This window comes from Mustela putorius, unplaced genomic scaffold, assembly GCF_011764305.1.
Source record: "Mustela putorius furo isolate JIRA1106 unplaced genomic scaffold, ASM1176430v1.1 tig00003988_pilon_pilon_pilon, whole genome shotgun sequence".
Classification (NCBI taxonomy): domain Eukaryota; kingdom Metazoa; phylum Chordata; class Mammalia; order Carnivora; family Mustelidae; genus Mustela; species Mustela putorius.
In genome coordinates, this window is record NW_025422127.1 from 9,706,559 (window position 1) to 9,721,946 (window position 15,388).

General features: G+C 37.2%; 1 pseudogene; it reads right to left on the bottom strand.

Moving 5' to 3' along the window:
• LOC101682344 overlaps positions 1–15,388 on the bottom strand; it is a 46,024-nt pseudogene that overhangs the window by 280 nt on the left and 30,356 nt on the right.

Below are 15,388 nucleotides of genomic sequence, written 5' to 3' on the forward strand. Positions count from 1 at the left end.
CCCATCCCCTCAAATATACCATGCCCATTCTTTGCTAAACACCCCATACCTCTGGTTGATCACCATAGTTAGGTTACCTGAAGGCATACCTGTTTCTGGTAGCTGTATCCCATCTGTCCTCCCTGTCTCATTCTGCCTCTATAACTTGACATGGCTTTGTTAGAAATTAACAAGGACTTCTCTTTGTATTTTCTGCCATTGTATTTTAGACAGGTGCTGAAGGCCCAAAGAAGTGGTTTTAATGGTCGGATGTAATTCCCTTGGACATATTGGTTGAGGCAGGAAGTTTTGCTTCTGTGAATATTTAAAAGCTTTCCTAGCAATGGAAGAGCTGGGATGTCATAGATTTGTAATGTTCGTCTATGTCATTGATCAGTTAAGGATGAGCTTGATATTGCACACTCTGAGAGGACACTGCACCATCCAAAAGGTTTTTGTCCAATGAATATGAACTTAGATTCTGATATTATGTAATTTATCATTTATCAAGATCCAAGGATTTAATTTTAATGGTTAACATAGCCCAGATATTTCTCATTTATATTTCTTCACTGCTTAAACAAGGTAGGTTCAGATACTTTAAAACAAATTATCTGGGGTGTGTCTGGGTGGCACAGTCACTTGAGCATCAGACTCTTGGTTTTGGCTCAGGTTGTGATCCAGGGTGATGAGATCCAGCCCCACTCCTGCACTGAGTCTGCTTGAGACTCTCTCTTCCTCCCTCTCTGTGCCCCCACTCCCCTGTAAAATAAAATTATTTTTTAAGATTTTATTTATTTATTCATTTGACAGACAGAGATCACAAGTAGGCAGAGAGGCAGGCCCCACAAGTTTACTTCTACATATATTTTGCTTAAGGTTGTCCACTGAGGTAATTGCTATTGTGTATAAATATCAGAGCTTCCGTTTTTCTCATTACAAGATGGTAACAGAGTCCACTCATGAACAGTCATATACAACAGACTGAAAAATCAAACAGGCAATTTTCAGAGTTGAACATAAGTACATACAGAAGGAAAATCCTAGTTTTCTATCAATATTGTCTGCTTTTTGGTGGAGGGGATATGTAAGCTGATACCTGAAGGAAGGGAAGTAGTGTGCCAGGTAGAGGGAAGGAGCATATACAAAGAAGATACACAGAGAGTGAGAAGAACACTTGTGGAATTGCAAGTAGTCGATGCTGAAGACGTGCGAGAGCAAAGCTGCAGAGTCGGGTAAATGTTAGCGATAGAGAAGGCTGAAAAATCTGGCAAGAACCAAACTGATTTGGGTGTTTTTATTCCATGTATGGAGCTTGGAATTTTACCCAATGGCAAAAGGTAAAGCAATGACAAAATCAACGACTGGAGATTTAGATGTCACCTGTCAAGTGACAGCTATTTGAACTATAATTGCTTAACTAAGTATCACCTAAGACAAGACTGCGTTTTTTGTTTGTTTTGTTTTATATCATTAGCAGCAACAGGGATTTGAGAAAGCCCACATATTCAGGTTGACAGTTCCAGAGGGATGGCAGAAGTGAAGGAAGATTACAGCTTGAAATAACAGATAAATAGACATTTGGAGATTTTTTTTAAAAAAGTCTGAAACACGATGACTAAATGAGGAATAAGTATGTTCCTCATTATGTTTATGTTTTACATTTTTATTAGATATATATTAAAAATTTTAACATAGTACCTATAATCCAAACAATGGAAAGCAATGCCATTTACCATTCATAGTTGATTTCAGAAATCATTGACCATCTTAATTCAGAAATTTGGCAATATACCTTCTTCTAGTTCTCTAGTTATATTTTTCCCAACTCCTGCTGCATCTGAAATAAGTCAAATATTATTTATAATGTTCAAGTTAAACAAGAGACATTATTGTAGGAACTATATATAGCTTATGAAATGTGAACTTAAAATAACACTATTAGAGACTAAAACTAAGTTAGGGATTGCTTAAATAGAAAGATAATCACATAAATAAAATAAATCCCTACTTATTTTAATCTTAGGTACCAGAAGAAATACATGTACACTATTTAGATAAATCTGATAAAAAGTACAATTAATATTGGTCTATTAAATATACATAATTTCTGGAATAAGAGGAATATGGCAGAGGGATAGGGGACCATAATTTTGTTCAGTCCCTGGAATTCAGCTAGAGAGCTTCAAATCATTCTGAACACCCATGAACTCAACCTGATATATAAGAAAAGAACTGTTATAATTCTACAAATAGAAAAGTGACCATGTTCTGCAAGGTAGGAGGTGTGGCATGGAGAAGTGAATCCAAGGTGATAGATGGGAAGATAAACTGTTGTGGGGGCATAAACCGCCTATCAGAAAGTGATATAGCAGTGGCATGCAAACTGGAACTTTTATATCTAATCTGGTGAGGGACATCCCTGCTTGAAAAGTACTCAGGTGGAGAAGTAGGGCAGAATCCTAGGTAGAACTGCCTGATCTCATGATCCCCAGGGTCACAAAAAGAATGGGGTGCCTGAGTATGGGAGAGTTCCCAGGTGTTTCAGCAGGGAAGCCAGCTGTAATCAAAGAGCAGAGGAGGGGGCTTTCAGCTCAGTGTTGCCTTAACCACAAACCCCAGACTGTTGGGTAACTGCTGTCAGAGCAGGGGCCCAACATGCAGAAAAACCAGGGCAAGACTCCCCTCCGGCCCCCTGGAGGAGTGGCATGAATGCATGCCACAGGAGACTGCAAAGTTTGGAAACTCCAAAGGGGGTTGCATGGCTGAGAAAAATATGCTCAAAGGCTGGGTGTACACAGAGTGCATACAGAAACCAGGGAGACAAGAGTGATTGACAGCTTTGCTGTGAGGGCACACTGAAGAGTGGAGGGTGCCTGCTTTCAGCTCTAGGGCTGGACACTGGGAGGCTCACATTTTCATTCTAATCCACTCAAGCAGTGGGGAAAACTGTCAGGGACCAAAACCACAAAGAGGAATATGGAGGCCCTTACTTAGTCTGGCCCCCTGGCAAGGGCAGTGCAATACCACCAGGACAACGACCTCTGAGAATCAGCTCAACAGGCCCCTCCCCCAGAAAATCAGCAAGAACTTCCTGCTAAGATCAATTTTAACTAATCACAGAGAACTGAAAAATTCTAGTGCTGGGGGAAAATACTATATAGAACTCATGGCTCCTTAATCTTTCAAGTTTAATTTTCTTATTCTTTTTCCATTTCAACTAATTTCTCATTTTATCAACTTGGGTTTTTTAAACTTTTTTTCTTTGGTTCCCACTTTCTTGATCTATCTATCTATCTATCTATTTATTTATTTATTTTCAGCGTAACAGTATTCATTGTTTTTGCACCACACCCAGTGCTCCATGCAATCCGTGCCCTCTCTAATACCCACCACCTGGTTCCCCCAATCTCCCACCCCCCCACCATTTCAAACCCCTCAGATTGTTTTTCAGAGTCCATAGTCTCTCATGGTTCACCTCCCCTTCCAATTTCCCCCAACTCCCTTCTCCTCTCCATTTCACCTTGTCCTCCATGTTATTTGTTAGGCTCTACAAATAAGTGAAACCATATGATAATTGACTCCCTCTGCTTGACTTATTTCACTCAGATTATGCTGGGTTTTTTAAACTTTTTAAATTTTTATTTTTATACTTACATTCTATGCTTTCATAATGTTTAACTTTATTTTTGCATATATATATGTATATACATATATATATACACAATTTTACAATTTTGGGATGTAGTTTCCTCTAACAAACAGATCAAAATATACCCAGAATCTAGTGTATTGCTCTATTCTCATCACCTGTCTGATTATATTCTCTCTTTTTACATTTTCATTTTATTTATTTATTTATTTTGGTTTTTGGACTCTTCTGATTGGTTTAAGAGTATATTTCTCTGGGCTTGTTGGTGTTATTTTAGCATTTTGTTCTTTCATTTTCTATTCTTCTATAGACAGAATGACTAGATGGAAAAACTCACCTGAAATAAGAGAACAGGAGGTACTACTGGCTGTCAGCAACCTAATCAATATGGATATAATAAGTAAGATGGCAGAATTAGAGGTTAGGATAACAACTATAAAAATACTAGCTGGGCTTGAACAAAGCATAAAAGACACTGGAGAATCCCTTTCTGGAGAAATAAAAGAACAAAAATATTACCAAGTTGAAATCAAAAGGTTATTAAGGAGACACAATAAAAAATGGAGGCTCTACCTCTGGAAACATTATGGAGGTTCCTCAAAAGTTAAAAATATGACCCAGTAATTGTACTGCAAGGTATTTACCCCAAAGATGCAAACATACTGATCTGAAGGGGCACCCGGACACCAATGTTTATAGAAGCAATCTCCACAATAGCCAAACTGTGGAAACAGCCCAAATGTTCATCAACAGATGAATGGATAAAGAAGATATGGTGTATATATAAATGCAATGGAATATTACAAAGCCATCAAAAAGGATAAACTCACAATTTATATTGACATGGATGGAAACAGAGGGTACTATACTGAGAGAAATAAGTCAATCACAGAAAGACAACTATCATATTGTTTCATACATATGGGGAATATAAGAAATAGTGCATAGAATCATAGGGGAAGGGAGGGAAAACTAAATGGAAGAAATCAAAAAGGGAGACAAATCATGAGAGACTCAGATAGGAAACAAACACGTTTGCTGAAGGGGAGGTGGGATGAGGTAGGGGTAATTGTGTGATGGGCATGAAGGAGGGCATGTGATATGCAGAGCACTAGGTATTATATACAACTGATGGTTAACTGAACACTATATCTGAAACATATATCATATATCAGCTAATTGAATAGAAATTTTAAAAAATTCATCACATACATAATGGGTAATGGAGAAATAAAACACCACTTATCTTTTACAGACTTACTGAGCTATAATTAACTAATAAATATTAACTATTTCAAATTTAAAAAATTGGAGGCTCTAACTGCTAGGATAAATGACACAGAAAGGAGAAGTAGTGACATAGAAGACAAAATGATGGAGAATAAAGAAGTGGAGAAAAAAGAGAGAAACAATTACTGGATCACGAGGGGAGAATTCAAGAGATAAGTGATACCATAAGGTATCACTTATTAGCAAAACATTATTAGAATAACTGGGATCCCAGAAGAGGAGGAAAGAGGGTGTGGCAGAAGGTATATCTGAGAAACTATAGCAGAGAACCTCCATAACCTGGGGAAAGAAAAAGTCATTTAAATCCAGGAGGCACAGAGAACCCCTTCAACATCAATACGAATAGGCCAACACCTCAATATAGAGTAGTGAAGCTTGCAAATTTCAGAGACAAAGAGAAAATCCAGAAAGCAGCTCAGAGCATGCCAGAAAGGACTGGCATGGTATAGTCTGGGTGCTAAACCAGAAAAATATGCAGCCAAGAATATTTTATTCAGCAAGGCTGTCATTTAAAATAGAAGGAGAGATAAAGAGTTTCCAGGACAAACAGAAACTAAAAAATTTGTGACCACCAAACCAGCCCTGCAAGAAATACTAAGGGGGATCCTTTAAGCAAAGAGAGAGGCCTAAAGTGTCATAGACCAGAAAGAAATAGAGACAATGTACAGAAACAATGACATTACAGGTAATACAATGGCACTCAATTCATATCTTTCGATAGTTACCCTGAAAGTAAATGGGCCACATTCCCCAATCAAAAGACACAGGGTATCAGATTGGATAAAAAAGCAAGACCCATCAATATGTTGTCTGCAAGAGACTCATTTTAGATCCAAGGACACCTCCAGATTGAAAGTGAGGGGGTGGAAAACCATTTACCATGCTAATGTACATCAAAAGAAAGCTGGGGTGGCAATCTTTCTATCAGACAAATTAAATTTTAAGTCAAAGGCTGTCATAAGAGATGTGGAAGGACACTAGCATAATTAAAGGGTCTCTCCAAAAAGAAGATCTAACAATGTCAAGATTTATGCCCCTAACATAGGAACAGCCAATTACATAAGTCAACTAATTACAAAATTAAAGAAACACATTGAGCATGATACAATAAATAGTAGGGGACTTTTATACTTTACTCACTGCAATGGACAGATCATCTAAGCAGAAGATCAACAAGGACACAAGGGCTTTGAATGACACACTGGACCAGATGGACATCACAGATATATTCAGAGCATTCCATCTTAAAGCCACAGAATACATATTCTTCTCCAGCATACATGGAGCTTTCTCCAGAAGAGATCACATACTGAGTCACAAATCAGGTCTCAACAAGTACCAAAAGTCTGGGATCATTCCCTGCATATTTCCAGACCACAGTCCCTTGAAACTTGAACTCAATCACAAGAGGAAATTTGGGAAAAACTCAAATACATGGATGGTAAAGAGCATCCTACTAAAGAATGAATGGGTCAACCAGGAAATTAACAAACAAGTAAAAGAGTTCATGGAAACAGAAGAAAATGAATATACAACCATTCAAAATCTTTGGGATGCAGCAAAGGCAGTCCTGAAGAGGGAAGTATAGAGCAATACAAGCCTTTCTCAAGAAACAAGAAAGGCCCTAAATACACAACCTAACCTTCCACCTAAAGGAGCTGGAGAAACAACAGCAAAGAAAGCCTAAATCCAGCAGGAGAAGAGAATTAATAATGACCAGAGCAGAAATCAATGAAATAGAAACCAAAATTATAGTAGAGCACAACAACAAAACTAGGAGCTGGCTCTTTGAAAGAAGTAATACGATTGATAACCCCCCCCCCCCGGCCACACTTTGCAAAAAGAAAAGAGAAAGGACCCAAATTAATAAAAGCATGAATGAAAGAAGAGAGATCACAACCAACACCAAGGAAACACAATTTTAAGAATGTATAATGAACAACTATTTGCCAACAAATTAGGCAATATGGAAGAAAAGGTAACAGAAAAACCTGAGCAGACCCATAACAAGCAAGGAAACTGAAGCAGTTATCAAAAATCTCCCAACAAACAAAACTCTAGGGCCAGATGGCTTCCCTGGAAAGTTTGACCAACCATTTAAAGAGGAATTAATACCTATTCTTCTGAAGCTGTCTCAAAAAATAAAAATGGATGGAAAACTTCCAAACTCTTTCTATGAGGCCAGCGTTACATTGATCTCAAAACCAGACAAAGACCCCACCAAAAAGGAGAATTACAGACCAATATTGCTGATGAACATGGATGCAAAAATTCTCACCAAGATACTAGCCAACAGGATCCAACGCTACATTAAAAGGATTATTTACCGTGATCAAGTAGGATTTATTCCTGGTCTGCAAGGGTGAATTAACATCTGCAAATCAATCAGTGTGACACAATACATTAATAAATGAAAGGAAAGAACCATATGATACTCTCAATAGATGCAGAAAAACCATCTAACGAAGTACAGCATCCCTTCTTGATTAAAACTCTTCATGGTGCAGGGATAGAGGGAACATACCTCAATATCATAAAAGCCATCTACAAAAAGCCCACAGTGAGTATCATTTTCAATGGGGAAAAACTGAGAGCTTTACCCCTAAGGTCAGGAACACGGTAGGGATGACCACTCTCACCACTGTCATTCAAATAATACTAGAAGTCCTAGCCTCAGCAATCAGACAACAAAAAGAAATAAAGGCATCTGAATCAGCAAGAAGTCAAACTCTCACTCTTCTCAGATGATGTGATACTCTATGTGGAAAACCCAAAAGACTCCACTCTAAAATTGTTAGAAGTCCTACAGGAATTCAGCAAAGTGGCAGGATGTAAAATCAATGCACAGAAATCATTTGCATTTCTATACACCAACAATGAGATAGAAGAAAGAGAAATTAAGGAGTCAAACCCATTTACAATTGCACCAAAACCCATTAAGATACCTAGGAATAAATCCAACCAAAGAGGCAAGGGATCAGTACTCTGGAAACTATAGAATACTCATGAGAGAAACTGAGGAAGACACAAAGAAATGGAAAAACCTTCCATGTTCATGGATTGGAAGAACAAATACTGTTACAATGTCTATGCTTCCCAGAGCAACCTATATTCAACACAATCCCTATCAAAATACCATCAACATTTTTTTCAGAGCTGGTACAAATAATCCTAAGATTTGCATGGAACCAGAAAAGACCCCAAATGGCCAAATGAATGTTGAAAAAGGAAACCAAAGCTGGTGGCATCACAATTCCGGACTTCAAGCTCTATGACAAAGCTTTCATCATCAAGACAGTATGGTATTGGCACAAAAACACACACATAGATCAATGGAACAGAATAGAGAGCCCAGAAACGGACCCTCAACTTTATGGTCAACTAATCTGACAAAGCAGGAAAGAATGTTCAACGGAACAAAAGACAGTTATTCCAACAAATGGTGTTGGGAAAACTGGAAAGCCACAAGCAAAAGAATGAAGCTGGACCATCTTTGTATACCACACACAAAAATAAGACTCAAAATGGATGTGAGATAGGAACCCATCAAAATCCTAGAACAGAACACAGGTTGTATTATCTCTGACTTTGGCCAAAGCAACTTCTTGCTAGACAGGTCTCCAAAGGCAATGGAAACAAAGACTTCAACAAGATAAAAAGGTTTTACATAGCAAAGGAAGCAACTGACAACACTAAAAGATGTCCTACAGAATGGAAAATGGTATTTGCAATTGACATATCAGATAAGGGGCAGTATCCAAAATCTATAAAGAACTTATCAAACTCAACACCCAGAGAACAATCCAGTTAAGAAATGGGTAGAAGAAATGAACAGATATTTCTCCAAAGAAGACATACAAATGCGCAACAGACATGAAAAAATGCTCAACATCACTTGACATCAGGGAAATAAATATAAATCAAAAGCACTATGAGATATCACCTCACACCTGTCAGAATGGCTAAAATGAACAAGTCAGGATACAACAGATGTTGTCAGGCATGCAGAGAAAGCAGAACCCTCTTACACTGTTGGTGGGCATATAAGCTGGTGCAGCCACTCTGGTAAAAAGTATGGTGGTTCCTCAAAGAGCTGAAAATAGACTACCCAAAGACCCAGCAATTGTACTACTATGGATTTACCCCAAAGATACAAATATATTGATCCAAGGGGGCACCAGCACCCCAATGTTTATACCAGCAATTTTATTGATTTATTTATTTGAGACAGAATGAGAGATAGAGAGCACAAGTGGGGGAAGAGACAGAGGGGGAGGAAGTAGCAGACTCCCCACTTAGCAGACAGCCTGAAGTGGGGCTCTATCCCAGGAATGAGGAATCATGAGCTAAGCTGAAGGCAGTCACTTAACCAACTAAGCCACCCAGGCACCCCTCAGTACCCTACATTAGACCGCATTTGGGGCATTCACTGAGAGGGTACCTTTTATGAGAAAGGTCTAAGTAAGAAAATTCTAGATGGGAATACTTGTAATACACAGCTGACCCTTGACCAATATGGGTTTGAATGGTGCAGGTCTACTTTACTTACACATGGACTTTTTTTGATAGTGTATTTTAGTGTATTTTCTCTTACGTTTTTCTCAATAACATTTTTTTTCCTCTCTAGCTTTATTGTGAGAATATAGTATATAATACATGGAATGTATAAAACCTGTGTTAATGAACTATTTATGTTATCAGTAAGGCTTCCAGTCACCTGTAGGCTATTAGTAGTTTAGTTTTTTAGATTCCATGCAGAAGTGAAATCATACAGTACATGACTTTCTCTGTGTTATTTCACTTAGCATAATACTAGGTCTACCAATGTTGTCACAAATGGCAAGATCTCATTCTTTTTTATAGCTGAATAAATATTTCATTGTATATGTATCACACATCTTCTTGATGGACACTGAGGTTGCTTCCATACATTGGTTATTGTAAATAATGTTTCAAAAAACATAGTGGTGCATATAACTTTTCAAATTAGTGCTTACATTTTCTTTGGGTAAATACCCAGTAGTGGAATTACAGAATTGTACTTCATTTCTATTTTTAATTTTTTAAGGAATCATAACACTTTTTGACAATAACATTATATTCAGGCCTTATAAAATTAATAATCTGACAACATTACTAGACAGCCTTGTAAAATTAATAACTCAATACCACTTGATGGGAGAAACTTTTATTGAAGTAATTTTATAATACCATTAATAAATACTATGTAAAATATAAAGCACTTTTTTATATGACATGACTTAAGGAATTACCAATGTAATGTTACTGTCTTTTCCCCCAAAAGCTTTTCCTAAATATTTATTTCTGTGACTTTTATTTCCAGGTGAGAACTGTGTTTAGATGGTAGAAATAACTTGAAGTCCACTAATAAGGAGAATGCATTTGTAATTTTATTTATACTTTTCCATTTATCAAAAAATAGGAGGGTAAGAAAATTATACCCAGAAAAACAATGTGCAATGTATCAGAAAATTTTAATTTAAAGAATTATTAACTAGAAGGATTTTCTCACAACTGTTAGTTTTTAAACTATGGCTCATAAAATCTAAGGTTCCACTGGGACACAGCAGGATTGAGGGACAAGGAAGTCTACAGGTGTAGTCTCATCTCTCCTTTAGCTAAACAGCTCTACTTGTCTCTGTTTTATATAATACAGTTTAATGCAAAAGAAAAAAAAAAGAAGTTAAGTTCTATTCTTTGGGAAAAAAATTTTTCCTCAGAGGTATAAAAGTCACTAACTTAGTCAAAGTCCTAATTTTACATAAGAGACAAAAAGTCCTCAGAAAGATTTTAGTTTGCCTGAGGTCAAAAAACCACCTAGTTGCAGGCCAGGAATGTGCTTTAGGTCTTACTGAGCCTAGAGTTTTATGCCAGTTACTTCCTCATATTCAGGAAAATACGTGCATTTTTAACCAGAACTCAGAGAAAATGAATACATATAACTTTGTCATTGGCTCAATAAAGTTAAGGCATTAGGCAGAAAACAGCTTTCTAACTAAGCTATAATTTTTTACAGTCATGAACAAAAATAAAGGAAGAGAAGTTATCTTAATTCCTCTTAGTAGCTACCCAATGACCCAGAAATTGCACTATTGAGTCAATATACTCAAGTTATAAGCACAAATTTTTTTTTAACTTGAAGGGACAGGGAACTTGAAGGAGAAAATCTTTAGTTGAACTGAAGAACCTGAAACTGAGGAAATTCTTCCTTGAAAGAATTATTCATTTCCTTCAAATAAAACTTGGTTTATCAAAATCAATCAACAAATGAGTTACCTATGTTGTGAGTTATTTATCACAAAATTTAAAACACTGAACAGATTTCTCTTTGCCATCTAGCCTCTCCATTAGTTCATATGTACAAAAGACATGATTAACTTCAATTATAAATTAAATCCATTCAGAAATTATAGGTAAACCTTCATTTCTATGTGAGAACATTTCTCTACCTTCTTCATGACAGAAAATGAGATTTACCTAATGGGTGAATTTGGGAGAAGGCATTAAGCAGTGCCTACATGCTTCCAAATCTCTTCTTTAAAAAGCTATGCTTGCCGGGATGCCTGGATGGCTCAGTGTGTTAAGCTACTGCCTTCGGTTGGGTCATGATCCCAGCGTCCTGGGATCAAGTCCGCATCGGGCTCCTTGCTCAGCAGGGAGCTTACCTTTCTCTCCGCCTCTGCCTGCTTGCATGCTTTCTCTCTCTCTCTTTCTGACAAATAAATAAATAAAAATCTTAAAAAAAAAAAAAGCTATGCCTGGCATAGTAACATGAATTGAGGTCTGTTTTCATCTTTGTGGGATGGGCATCAAACATCTGTTTCTTCCATTTACATCTGTGTGTGGAAGTGCCTAATTTGGAATAAACTATTAGGAAGTTTGCTGTGGCTACATACCTAAGCCACATCCTCCAATTTGTTAGTATGTATACAAGTTACTAAGCTTATCTCCATCTGCCTGACTCCTGTGTTCTCAACTCAGAAAAAGAGGAGCATAACAAATAACATGGAGGATATGGGGAGATGGAGAGGAGAAGAGAGTTGAGGGAAATTGGAGGGGGAGGTGAACCATGAGCGACTTTGGACTCTGAAAAACAATCTGAGGGGTTTGAAGGGGCGGGGGGTGGGAGGTTGGGGGAGAGTGGTGGTGGGTATTGTGGAGGGCACGCATTGCATGGAGCACTGGGTGTGGTACATAAACAATGAATACTGTTACACTGAAAAGAAATTAAACTAAAAAAAAAAAAGAAGAAGAGCAATGTCATCTGCCACCTACTCCACCAGTTCTGACAAGAAAAATGAACAGACAATACTTAGAAATGGTTTCTTCTTCCTTGACTTTATAACTAACATTCATTGTTCAAAGCAACATACTACTTGGGAGAAGAATGGATGGATTCAGTGAGAACTTCAAGAAAGAGAAAATATAATGAAGAACCAGTCAGAGCTGAAAAATACAACACCTGAAATGAAAAATACTCCAGAGGGAATCAACAGCAGATTAAAAGCTGCAGACAAACAGATCAGTGTTCTACAAGACAGGGAAGCAAAAATCATCCAAGCCAAAAAATAAAAAGATAAAAGAATTTAAAAAATGAGGACAGGTTAAGGGACCTCCTAGGATTGAGCCCCACACCAGGCCCTGTGCTCAGGGAGTCTGCTTCTCCCTCTCTCTGTGGCCATCCCCTCCCATCTGTGTTCTCTCTTGCTTGCTCTCAAAAATAGATTAAAAGAAGAAAGAAAGGAAGAAAGAAAGAAAGAAAAGGTCATAACTAGAAATAAGAAAATTATGAAAGAAAGAGTTTTATTAGTAAAAGCAAACATACAATAAAAGTAATAGATCAATCACTTTTATAATGCCAGTATGAATGTTAAAAGACAAAAGTAGTAACAACAATTGTATCTACAGTAATTAGTTAAGGGATACACAAAATAAAAAGATGTAAACTAAGACATCAAATACATAAAACAAGGTGGGGTGGAAAAATGTAGTGTTTTTAAAATGTGTTTGAACTTAAGTAACCATCAACTTAAAATAGACTTCTATATACATGGGATGTTATATATGAACTTCATTGTGATCACAAAAATCTATAATATACAAAAAAGAAAAAGAAAGGCAACCAAGCATTACACTAAAGAAAATCCTCAAATTAGAAGGGAAGAGAGCAAGACAATAAGGAAACCAAATGAAAGAACAAGATTGAGGCCTCATTTACCATGAGCTTATGCTACTTTTGTCTACCTTAATAAGACCATGAATATACCTTCAAAACCGTAAACCTATGTACATTGATTGAAATGGATATTTTAATAACAATGATGCACAATGGAAACTAGCTGCTACTTAAAGACTCCTTATTATTCCCATCTTAGTCATCAATCATTCAAGTGATGGCAAGGTAGATACATGTGGACTTCATTTTAAAAATTCCAATTGTGGGGCACCTGGGTGGCTCAGTCAGTTAAGGATCTGATCTTGACTTTGGTTCAGGTCATGATCTCAGGATCGTTGAGACTGAGCCCTGCATCTGCACTGAGTATGTGAGCCTGTTTACCCTCTGCACCTCACCCACGCCGCCAGCTTGCACACTCTCTCTCTCTCCCTCTCTCTAAAAAAAAAAAAGAATCCAGTATTTGCTTGATTTAGCGATTTAGAAAATGCTCTACAATTGCTCAGCAAGATGTTTTGTAAAAATTGAAATAAAAGTGTTATAAGTTTAAAAAAAAATGCTCCAAGTAAGAAAACAATTAAGGATGTACTCTCAGGTATGAAAATGACAACAATTATAACTTAAAAAGAAAAATTAATCTTTTTAGCGTTACAAGTTTATTTAATTCTTAAAAAGGACTTATGGATTCTTTAAAATAGTAAATATCCATATGTGACTAAGTGTTTGGATTCTTATTGTTCACTTATACATAGGGGTGGGAAAAATGGGTAACAGCAAACTTTAAAATTGTTATGAACCATTGTCAACCAGGAAATTAGTCAAAGCATCTAAGTATAGATTTCATAGTGAGCAATAATATTTACTTTCTAAAATCAAATTTAGATGTAGGTTTTCAAGAAATTTAAAAGGTGTCAGTTTTGTGGTGCCTGGGTAACTCAGTCAAGTGTCTGACTCTTGTTTTTGGCTCAGGTTATGATCTTAAGGTTGTGAGACTGGGCCCCATGTAAGGTTCCACACTTAGCAGGAAGTCTGCTTGAGAGTCTCACACTCTCCCCCTCTTGTACACTCTCTCTCTAAAATAAATAAAATCTTGAAAAAGTAATAAAATATGTCATTTTAGTTATATTTATTGAATAAAGGTAATAATAGGTATGTATCTCTTGAAAGTAAGAGCTCCAGGAACTAAGAAAAAAAAATCAAAATTTCTGTCTCATTTCTTTATTAGCACAAATAATTATGGCTTTTACTTAGTGTGTATTAGCTAGCTAAGCAACTCAGAATTTTACCAAATTAAAAACAAAAATTATATCAGAAATCTGAAACCCAAGGAAAAAAAGGTAAGATACCACGGAATGGGAATAAGATATTTGCAAATGACAGTACAGACAAAAGATTGATATCCAGGATCTGTGAAGAACTCCTCAAACTCAACACACACAAAACAGACAATCATATCAAAAAATGGGCAGAAGATATGAACAGACACTTCTCCAATAAAGACATGCAAATGGCTATCAGACACATGAAAAAATGTTCATCATCACTAGCCATCAGGGAGATTCAAATTAAAACCACATTGAGATACCACCTTACACCAGTTAGAATGGCCAAAATTAGCAAGACAGGAAACAACATGTGTTGGAGGGGATGTGGAGAAAGGGGAACCCTCTTTCACCTTTGGTGGGAATGCAACTTGGTGCAGCCTCTTTGGAGAACAGTGTGGAGATTCCTCAAGAAATTAGAAATAGAGCTTCCCTATGACCCTGCCATTGCACTCCTGGGTATTTACCCCAAAGATACAGATGTAGCAAAAAGAAGGGCCATCTGTACCCCAATGTTTATAGCAGCAATGGCCACGGTCACCAAACTGTGGAAAGAACCAAGATGCCCTTCAACGGACGAATGGATAAGGAAGATGTGGTCCATATACACTACGGAGTATTATGCCTCCAACAGAAAGGATGAATACCCAACTTTTGTAGCAACATGGATGGGACTGGAAGAGATTATGCTGAGTGAAATAAGTCAAGCAGAGAGAGTCAATTATCATATGGTTTCACTTATTTGTGGAACATAACAAATAGCATGGAGGACATGGGGAGTTAGAGAGGAGAAGGGAGTTGGGGGAAATTGGAAGGGTAGGTGAACCATGAGAGACTATGGACTCTGAAAAACAATCTGAGGGTTTTGAAGGGGTGGGGGGTAGGAGGTTGGGGTACCAGGTGGTGGGTATTAGAGAGGGCACGGATTGCATGGAGCACTTGGTGTGGTAC